Source organism: Polyodon spathula, chromosome 1, assembly GCF_017654505.1.
Source record: "Polyodon spathula isolate WHYD16114869_AA chromosome 1, ASM1765450v1, whole genome shotgun sequence".
Classification (NCBI taxonomy): Eukaryota; Metazoa; Chordata; class Actinopteri; order Acipenseriformes; family Polyodontidae; genus Polyodon; species Polyodon spathula.
Window position 1 is genome coordinate 33450550 of NC_054534.1, and position 11023 is coordinate 33461572.

Sequence of the window (11023 nt, forward strand, 5' to 3'; positions counted from 1 at the left end):
ATTAAATCATTTAGGTATCTTTGAAAATGATCTAGGGGGATTAGTGGGAAAGTGGTCTTGGCTAAAATGGGCAAAACAGTTTCAGTACATCCAGAGTCAGTCTGCATTAATAAAAAATAAAAAAAAATAAAAAAAATTTGTGGAGCCACTACACCAAGATAGCTCATTCATCTGTGTGGGGGAAAACAGGCAACCAAATCCCAATCTTTCTGTATGTATTTCTCTCACACGTTGCATGGAGTGAATGTTGTTTTTGCTTATCTGTTCTTTACAAAACACATACGATGTAAATATGTAATAAATACAAAATAATAGTGATAGTTTGTCATTTTTGCATATGGACTATCTTTATGCTGCTTTCTGCATCAGTGACTAGACCACACAAGACATTTCTCATTGTCTAATCTACACTTGTGCTGTCCCAGTTCAAAGCAGTTTGCTTTTTTTGGAAGCCTCTCCAGTGAAAACTGGATGTGAAACCAATACTTTAAAACCAGTTGAAAAAAACATTTTGAATTGAATGAATTATTACAATTTCCTTTCCGACTAATAAACGTAAATATTACCACACTACTGAATCATGTAGGGTAGGGTTCTCTGTTTTAGTCCAGTCTTTTACACATATTGTGTTGGGTGCTCAGAATTTAAATATAGCATAGCACAGTTCGGGGGGCGTGTAGCTGGGGATCTCTAATTAGTCTCTAATTCCCTATTTAAGCCCTGATTACCTGCACTCCCGCTGTCTAGTATTTTCGTCGTAGCAAATGCTCAGATGCCGACATTTCGTGCTTCAGCTTAAACGCCTTCGCTGTAATATCTAAACTTTGTTGCCTCGCTCCTTTCATTGCAGGTTACTTCTCTGTACAAGATATTATCAATTATTTTCCTACCTGCTCCATTCAGCTTCTCTACTTGGCTGCAGGAGCTCCAGTATTAGTCTTTCCTGCTCCATCCAGTCTCCAGGCCAGCAACAGCGCTGTTCAAAGCACAACTCAATTACTCAAATTTCTCTGCATTTTCATTAGAAAGACTGGCCCTCCGTTAAACTTTCAAAGCTCTGTCGACAAGACACTGACATTCCCTCATCAGTGATTGCCTTGCCTTAGCTCTATTTAAATCTACCACAAAGCTTTGTCTGCTGAGTCTTTTTACTCCTCGCCTGCAATCAAGTGCCCCTCCCCCCGCTCCCCACTCAGCATCTGCTCCCACAGAGCCAGCACAATTTGTCATTCCATTAAAGATCCTGTCCTGGACCTCCATCAGGTTCGTTAAACATTTTAAAGACCTATCCAGCCCACTACAAACTCTATTCAACCAGTGGCGGCTTGTGACTTTGACGGGTCTCATAACATACTCCAACGACACTGCTGTACTGCAACTCTTCCACCGGCGCTTCACAGACCATGATTTCCACCACAACACCCTCATCAAGTGTCTACAGCGAGTGGTAAGTTGCCATGGTGACCAGGAACTTCATCAGGCAATATGAGCCTGTGCCTCAGTACTTCAGCCTTCTGGCTCCTGCTGCTGCACTTTTGCAACGTGAGATCTTAGCTTGCTGAATTGTGACATCTAAATGCTGCAGTCTTGATATGTTTTGAACATGTCTTGAAAAATGTATTATTTAAACTATAAAGAATAAGCAAATGTTTTATATATAGACAATCATTTTAATCATAATGACCAATATATATTTTACCCTGCTTTACTGAAGCCAATAGTTTCAATTCCAATCGCAGCCTCTAGATAGCAGCATAATACCACAAGTTTTATATAATTTAAGCTGGTTTACTATCACTGCGAATCTCGCACACTCCAACCTTTCTATCCAGTTCGTTGTCACTCCGAGGGATTCTCAGTCCCCTCCTGCCTCAACCTTTTGCCTATCTATATTACCTACCCATTCCTGCAACCTCTTCCTGTTCCCAGATTCACACGTCATCAAAGCACTTTATACAACTTTCAAAGTCACCATTTCGTTCAATGTGAGCTCCCAGTCAGGTACGGAAATCATGTCCTTCGATTATCAAAGTTTTAGTCAAAGCGTCCTCCTACCCCACAATAGACAATACACTCATAGACTGCTTATGATCATGTCAATTTTTCAGCAGACTCATAGCAACACATTTTCATCCTCTCAGGTTCTGCAGCAGCTTCAGATCTATGAATTCTTCATCTCGGCCTAAAGGCAGCCCCATCTCCGACACCATATAAAACCGACTTAACTCTCAAAGACCAATATCCACCGCATTCAGCAGATCTCTGCTCTCTACAGCAGATCACTGCACTCTACCGATGGCAGTCCACCATTCACTATTACAGATCACCACTTCAGCAGACTGCCCAGTTTCACCAGCTGCTATTCAACTGAATCCTATTCTCAGTAATCTTCTTCAATCTTCTCAGTATTACATGTCTGCAGCCCTTGCCCCTTCTTCAAGAGCTTTCTATTCTACAGCCTAGTCAGTGTCTTCAACTTTCCACACCAAGAATCGGATTCATCCTATTCCTTCAATCAAAATCGTACCCTGGCTTTCATCATCCATGCTAGGGATTCTCTCTATCTTGCCTCAGTATCTATTAAATCTTACATTTCCGAGATCCAATATCACTACCATATCATGTCACCCTGTGATGAGTCAAAGGGTTTTCGGTCTGTGATTCAGCCTCCCGACAGTAGATGGCATCAAACCAACTCGGGACTTCCCTTACCAAGATCTCGTGACCATGGCAAAAGTCATCTTTTGAGGGGCGGCACCTTGGTGAGGGGCGGAAGTACGAGTATGTAACTTCCAGCCACTGGAGTCAAGTGAAGGATAAGGACACGTGTCGGTTGGGGATTGGTGTTCCACTGACTACAGAGGCGGGACATTACATACTAAAGGGAACGTACTACTGTGTTCGGGGTTGGTCCGAAAGTAAAGTAGGAGGAGTAACGGGTGGAGGGAGAGTCTGGTTTTGTGCAGCGGGATTTTTGAAACACTAACATTTCTTTTGTCTTTTTTTTGTTTATGTACGGGTCACCACGAAGACAAATTAAAGACGAGTCATCACAGTTTGTTTTGGATTCCACCCCTGCACTCCTTCCCTCACACCATTTTGTTTTTCGTTTGTTATTTAATCCTTTTGTTGTGTATAGAAAATAAAAATAAATTATTTTATTTCTGTACACATAAATTACTGTCTGGACATTCCATTTAATACACTCTCGCCTCACACACCCCCATTCATTCCGTATAGATGCAGCCACCTCAGCCGCAAGGGACAGAATCAATCACAGCCTGATCAAGAATATTGGGAGCTAGTCCTCTTCTGCGGTAATTGTTACAGTCATTCATCCTCCTCGGATATAGTTGCAGCCCATTCTAAAATTGCTAGTATGCCTGGAGCGGGGGCTTCCTTTCCGCCCGGGCCACCAGAGGTTCCCCTAATCAACCTCAAGGGTTTTTTTCCTCTCTACTGAATGCCAGGTATACACATAGTCACACCTACTAATAATTCATATCCCCCCTGTTTGTCCTTCTGTCCTTTTGTATATGTTATGGGTCGGCATGTGTTCTTTGTTATTGTCTCACGGTGTAGGTGTTTCATGGAGAGTCGGGGGTCCATACCTTGTGGGGCAAGTGATCACACTTCCCCGACCTCAGGTCCAGGCATCCGCCTCCCTTCCTTCTAATAGGGGGGTTCTCACCGTCGTTAGTCGAAGCGCACCACCAGCGACACTCTATCCTATCGCAGCTAATGTGCTTATCTTACCTCACCTAGTGAGGCTCTGTTCTACCCATCCCTCTCTTCGGGACATGGCCGCTTTACACTTCCAGTGCTCGAGTCCCATTCTAACCTGCATGATTTCCTTTACTTCAGGTCCCAGGCAGTGCAGAGTCTCGGCCGATCACTCACAGGGTTTAACGAGTGCCCTTTTACAGAAGCCTTAGATGCCTAGTACCCGACTCTCCTGAGCGGCGAATTCCTTGTATTTCCATTTCATGTCCTGGAGACCAGGACCGATTTTCTCTCCCAATGGTCAGTTATTCGAGTATTTAACCATCATATATATTTTTTTGATAGCTGGGCTTCGCCCCTGGGATGCGTTGTCTACGATACCTTCAGTCAGCAACCACCTTTCTATCCTAATTTCCAGCCCGGGCCATCAGCCCACTACTAAGTCTGAGCTTCACCCGCTCCTCTGTCCTAAGTCCGTTCCTTCAGCAGCACTCTGTCCTACTAACTGCCCTTTCTACTTCCTCTGCCCTATCCTTATATACCCATCTCACACCCCGTGAAATGGGAACAGAAAGTCCTCAGAATAAATCAAATTTTAATCTATAGGATCTATGTGAGTATGTATAAGACACCAAAAGGAAGAAATTATTTTTGTGGAAATAAAGTATTTGGAGCAGACTTTCCTGTCCATGCATTAGCTTATGAGTGATATGGGTTGCCATTTGGTTTCCAATTGGCTATTTATAATACATTGGCTGGGAAGATAATAACAAACTGCAATGCTGTGCTGCCCTGTCAACAGATTGGTGAGCACCAAACAGTCATGCTGTTCCACTGAGCTCTACCCAGCTGGAAACTGCCTCAGTGCAAAAACACTCCAAGCTGAATGTATTCAAAACAACAATGGCAACAGCAACCAAGGAGAGATTCAGTAAAATAGTCAGCCAGTTCTAGAAAGAGGGCTGTTGAAAAAAAAAAAAAAACAGCGGCATGTTTTTGTTAGCCAAAAGCAAAACTATTGTACATCCGATGCAAAGGCTCAGCCTTCCCGGCACGTGATTACAACTCATCTGTTGGTCTCAACATTGCTTGTGAAGCAGGAGGATTAGTATATATGTTTATTGTAGTACACGACTCTTTGGTGACGTGCTGCTATATTTGGATACTTTCTGGGAATGTTTTTTTTCTTTCTCTGAAGGTATTTTAGAACTGCTTTTTATTGTAATATAACATTGTACAGGACATTATTTAAAAATGTTAAGCCCATAGGATGACAAAACTTTTCTTTTCTTTCTCGACCACATTTAGAACTGGATTATATTTTATATCGTTTGCCTTGTGTTCCTTTGCTATCTTCAAAGCTAACAAAGAAATCACAAGTGAGAAATGGAACAGGCGCTCTCTTGGTTCGGAATCATGATAAACCTGTAAGTGACAGGTTAAAGAGTTTTACCTCATATTGCATCACACCTGCACTAGCAAGTCGCTTATGAGTTTGCTTGTATTTGTGTGGCTTCAGTGACGGGACACAAATGACAGTGTATGTTTCATAGATTTAACTTTGTGACGAAGCCTATCTTTAGCCACCCACTCAGCAGGGACAACTATTACAAGTGGTCTAAATCACATGCAAAATATATATACAGTATATACTATTATACACTGGAAACACTATGTTCATGTGCAACAGGGTCATGAATGCAATGCTCACATTTATTTTGCACTTGTATGTTATTTTTCTAATTGTATTTATTGATTGATTAGTGCAAGCTTTATGTTGTCTGACAGATTGCCATTGATTTGTGTCATGTTATGCTGGCTTCTCCACTCGTTTCTCTTCAACTAATAGAATTATTGATCATTTTACGCACCTGAATCTAAATTGCCCATGTTTTTTTGAGGGGTTTGTGTTTGTGCAGGAGTGGGAGTGCAGCATTTGGAGCTTGGAATGACGAGGAAGAGAGTGAAAAGGACCAGTAAATGGAGCATCCCGACTAAGTACTGGGCTGATTGTATGCCAGTGTTGAATAATGAACTTGAGCAGCTTGCATGTTTTTATCCTGCTGTTGGGGCTGCTCGGGCTAGCGTCTGCCTTGTTGTGTGGACATCGATAGTGGTTCAAGGGTTCCCAGATCCAGCAGGGACTCCGCATTTCGTTGCTCTCTAAATCCTCTGCTACTGGACTGAAGCAGGTTCTTCCCGAGCCGGGAAGTGTTTAAGAGGGGGGCAGTGTAGCGTTGGGTCCTGCAGGACTTATGAATGGGATGTTTTGGTGCTGCATTGAATTGCTGGGGAGGTGGGATTTGCTTGTAAATATGTATGCTGTGTTCACTTTCATGCTGTGTTGTGCGTCTGTCTGTCTGTGTAGCTGCTGCAGCCTGGTTCCAACTAGGTCCACTCTTTCCCGTCTGATGACTCTATATAAGCAGCAGCCTGCATGCTGTTAAGGGGAGTGTGTGGAGGGTGCTGAGAGAGTGACAGCAGCAAGAGCTAAAGACCACATTCGAGTGAAAGCAATGGCACTTACAAGCGCCATTCCAATTCTACAATAAACGGCCTTCCAGCTCCAAAGAAATCCCTTGTTGTAGTGTCTCTTTCTTCCAGCTGAAACCAGGCAAAGCCGCCACCACAATACTAATAGAATAAAATATAAAATAGGATGCAACAAGTTAGGACTACAAGTTATATGTACAATGACATAGTAGTGCAATAATACATTAGCTGAGGATCCTGTAATGTGGTACTTAGGTCAGGCAATTCCAGCACATAATAGGAGTAGATCAAGAGATCTACAAGTGCAGTCTAAACAGGTGGGTCTTGATGAGGCGGCGGAAGGCAGTGAGAGTTGGTAGGCAGTGAGAGCAGTCTTGAAGTTTTCTTGTCGCTGGTTCCACCGCAGAGGGGCTAGTACCTATTGAAGAACACTGTATGCCTTCAGGTAAAGTTACTCTTATAAAAGGTTAACTGTGGTATACAACCACAGTTGCTAAGCAAAGTGGAGGAAATACAGTAGTAGTGAAAATACAGTAGGTAAAGCAAAATGTAAGTGTGGGTAAATATATACAGTGTAAGTACAGGACAAAACAAAAAAGCTAAATTAAACAACGCTGGACAATGCTGTCTCTTTGTAATTGTAAACTCATGTTATGGTGCTTAAGTGTTGATATGGTAGCACTTCAGTTTAAGGTTCCGTTATATATAGAATAATTTATGGGCTGCATTACATGAAAATATTTCATCGAGGGGTTCTGTGAATCATAAACCACGAGAGCTTGTTGAGGTTGATGTCTCTGGGGAAGCAAAGTCCACTTAATTGCTGTGATAAATTGACTGAGGATACTGGTTTTGTTTAAGCTATCTGCCAATACTACTAAGAACAGATCGTATTGTACCAGGTTCATTATCTTTTTTCACTACGCAGAAAATTTTAAATTGCCAAGTGCCGTGCTCAAACACGGATCTTGCTTCTGAATTTCTGTGCTCTTCAATCTCAGATTTTCTCAGAGCCAAGTCAAATTTGGTTTTCTTGGATGCGTTTACATTTCCTTGCTGACTAATAAAAAAATTCAAGCAGCGGTGAAGAGATGTTGAGTTTGTGAGATAGATGTTTCCCCAGCTAATCTTCATTGACAGAGAGCTGTGCAATACAACTTTTTGATGTCACAAAAGTGCAGCATGACCTTTTTTAGCATGGACCTAGTGTAAATATAGCTACTAACCATTTAATATAAGTGGTTATCTTGTAAGAATATATTGTAACGACCCAGGAGTCTGGTTTTCTACAACAGGACACAATTGTGTGTTCACAGAGTTCTAGAATGTTCTTTGGCCCAGAGCCAAGTTAGTTGGTACTGCAGGTGTTCAGTGATGTCAGACGCGAGAGAATTTCCACCAATCACGACCTCAGCTTGTAAGGAGAAAAGGGATGGACACTTTGCAGAATGAGGGATGGGCGAGGCAGATCATGCAGACTTGGGAATGGTGGGTGATGTGCTGGGGGCGTGGATTGGACGGGGAAATATGAGTCAGTCAGGACATTGGTGGGAAGGAGATCAGGGATTACAGAGCTAGTGGATACTCTGTGTGATTTGACTGCAGTTTAGTTGGCGTGGCACATGGCCGACAGTCTGCTTGACTTTTGTTTTACAGTCTGTGCAACAATACGTTTCTCAGCTGTTGCTGTACAACTCGCTTTAAAGCAGCACACTTTACTTACCTGCAATAAACCGCTGAATTCATGAACCTATAATATCTGTGTGAGCCCGCTTCATTTCCCACCCATCGCTACAATATATTATACTCATATAAAATGTTATAATAAAAAATATAGCAAAGATGTATTGTAATAGTGTTATTGTCTCTCTAATCATAATCTATTACAACAAATAACACAATTATAGCATGTTTATAAATATAAAACTCCTTACTGTATAACAGATACATACTGTTTATTGTTTATTAGTAATATAAATAATCATAAGCAGAACTTTTGCATGTTAAAATACATGTCGTACTGTCTCAACTTTACCAATTATTCTGACTTTACCAAAAAAAAAAAAAAAAAAGGCTTACTTTAATACAGAAAAGGCAAAAGTAATATTAAGAAGGGGCTTGTTTCTTTTGTTCTTGTAGATTATTACTATAATTTGGAACAGAGACAAACCTGTTCACACCTGCTTTCATATCTTTGCCAAGCAATTGAGATGGTGGGCACAGTAACTCTTGTAGCCACAGGTTTCTAAGAAGGCAGAATGTGGGAAACACATGACTTTTATCTTTGCCTGCTCAGAGGCTGGTTTGTACCGGCTGTTTTGGAAATGGTAACTGTCAGATAATACTTGTGCATTTCTGAAATATTTTACCACCTCTTGCACACCCCATTCCTTCACATTGCATTATATTTAGTGACCTGTATTCCCAAAAAGTGAGCCCCTTAAATTTGGGCATGACAATTCCTGAGCAGTTCCTGTTCCTAGGTTAGGCTACAAAACTACCAAATACTACAAATATATACCAACAATAACTTGTTTTCAAACAAAATTACAATTATTTAACAGGCAGCACAATGAAACATCACTTTATATCAATAATTAGTTGAAGTATTTTTCACATTATCAGACATCTGTTGTTGTATTGAAAAGTGCAACACGTATTTTAGGGAGTGGTCAGAAATTAGGCGAGATGAGCATCAGGTATATTTTAATGCCCTTAATTAAGAGTGTGTTAGACACATTTTGTAACAGGGGCGGGTCATCCAACTTTTTAAGGAACAAAATGAGTGAAATAAGGACATGAGAAAATTATTCTGGAAACTGACGACTTTAATTTGTATTTGACTTATTTTTTCTGCATTCAGCACAAATTTGTTTATGGATTATTATCATGGCAAATTTTGTTAAACAGTTTGACAAAGTGCATTTTTACAAACAGGATGAATTCAAACACCCTCTCCCTATGCCCAACCTTTAATTTCTGCTCTGTTTCGTTCTGTCTGTGTAATTGAAACAACGTCAATAGAAACCATTACCTTATACTCTTCCAAAGATTACAGGGAGTTAAACCTTTTAAATATGTGTACTAAAATATTTTGGCAGATACATTACGATTTATTTAAGTAAAATACTTCAGCGTCATTCCAAATATATGATTTGTGACCACATGCAAATAAACATTCTATGGTGAGGGCTGGTGATGATGTGTTCTATGAAGAAAACAAAATCCAAACAAGAACCGATCATTTGGTTGGCCTTCTTAGCATCTTACAGAAACCAGAAAAGCAAAGCTAAGGAGAGTGGGACATTTGGTGGTAATAACTATCTAGAAAAGTTAAGCAGCTGTTACAAAACCCTGTAATTGAGATAATGTTATTTTACAAAACACCATTCCTGATAGTACCCTGTGGGAACTTCAGGACAACATGATTATTTAAAACCGATCTGGTGACATTTATTTGCTTTTGGTATGGTCTATATAATTAAGAGTGGATCAGGCAGTTTTAGTTAGGGTTACATAATACTATTTGGTTCTTTACTAGTTCTGGGAATACTGATGGCATTCAAAAATGTTTAATGTTTCTAATTTAACAAATATCTTTGAGTGGACATTTTGACAAAATGTTGATAAATACTTTACAGTACACAGACACATTTTATCAAAAGTAAATTTAACTACTTGTAATTGTCGTCACTAAACACAATACTTAATCATTTGTTATTTCATTTTTTGTTTTACCATCTAACCACTTAAATGACACAATATAGCCTTACCTTGAAAAGTATCATGTGACGCACATCAATGTCTGTGTTGTATGTCGTTTATTTGGCCTCAGTCAAATGAATAAACAATCTGTTATATATTACTCTGCAGGTGCAGAGCGCTGTTCACGTGCACAGCACGTGAGAAATTGTTACAGTTTATATCAGCACATGGAAGGACGCGTGTTTGCTGAGCATCTCAACACGTGTAGGGCCACGTGTTAGACAATATAAAAGGTGGGTTCTTGGGGTTCTGTGTGTAATTGCCTGAATAAACAACATTTGGTTTTGTACAGTTCTCCTTGTCTGGGTTCAGTTATTTCAGGACCCAAAATACATAGCACAATTGATCAATGACATTTTTTAAAATAACAATATTAATAAATAAATGAAAAATAAATAAAATAAATACTATATATGTCTATGTAAATCTGTTTATACATATATCTGTCTATACTATATCTAATCTATCTATCTAATAATAACCCATCTTTCTCAAACTTGCCAACATCTGCGATTTTGCTAGACTGTCTTGTTGATTTTAAGTTACTCCCAAGACGAACTGGCACGAATACGCGAACACTATAATTAAATTTCATTCAGCTGCATGTTAATATTTTAACTATTACTGAGAATGTATTTTGGAGTATTCTGGAATTACAAAATATTCAGCACATGTATTTTCCATACAAAATACAGAATACTTCTAAATTGGCATTTGCATTACAAATTACAAAATACAAATGTAATGAAAATACCTATTTTAATTACATGTATTTTCGATACTGCCCAACTATGGCTATAGTTCATGAAGTAAAACACACCCACTGCCTAATAGAATAGTATCGCTATTATTTCTGGGGGAAAAAAACAAAACAAAATGACTCTGTCCTTTTTAAACACAACACAACATGGGTACTTCAAAATGTTGAGTCCTTTATCAGAATTGAGGAGGGACAAATTCCACCCACCCGGGTTTACATGTATATTGCATTCTGCTTAGTGTCCTTGCTTTTTATCTATTGCCATGCATAGTTAACTGCTGC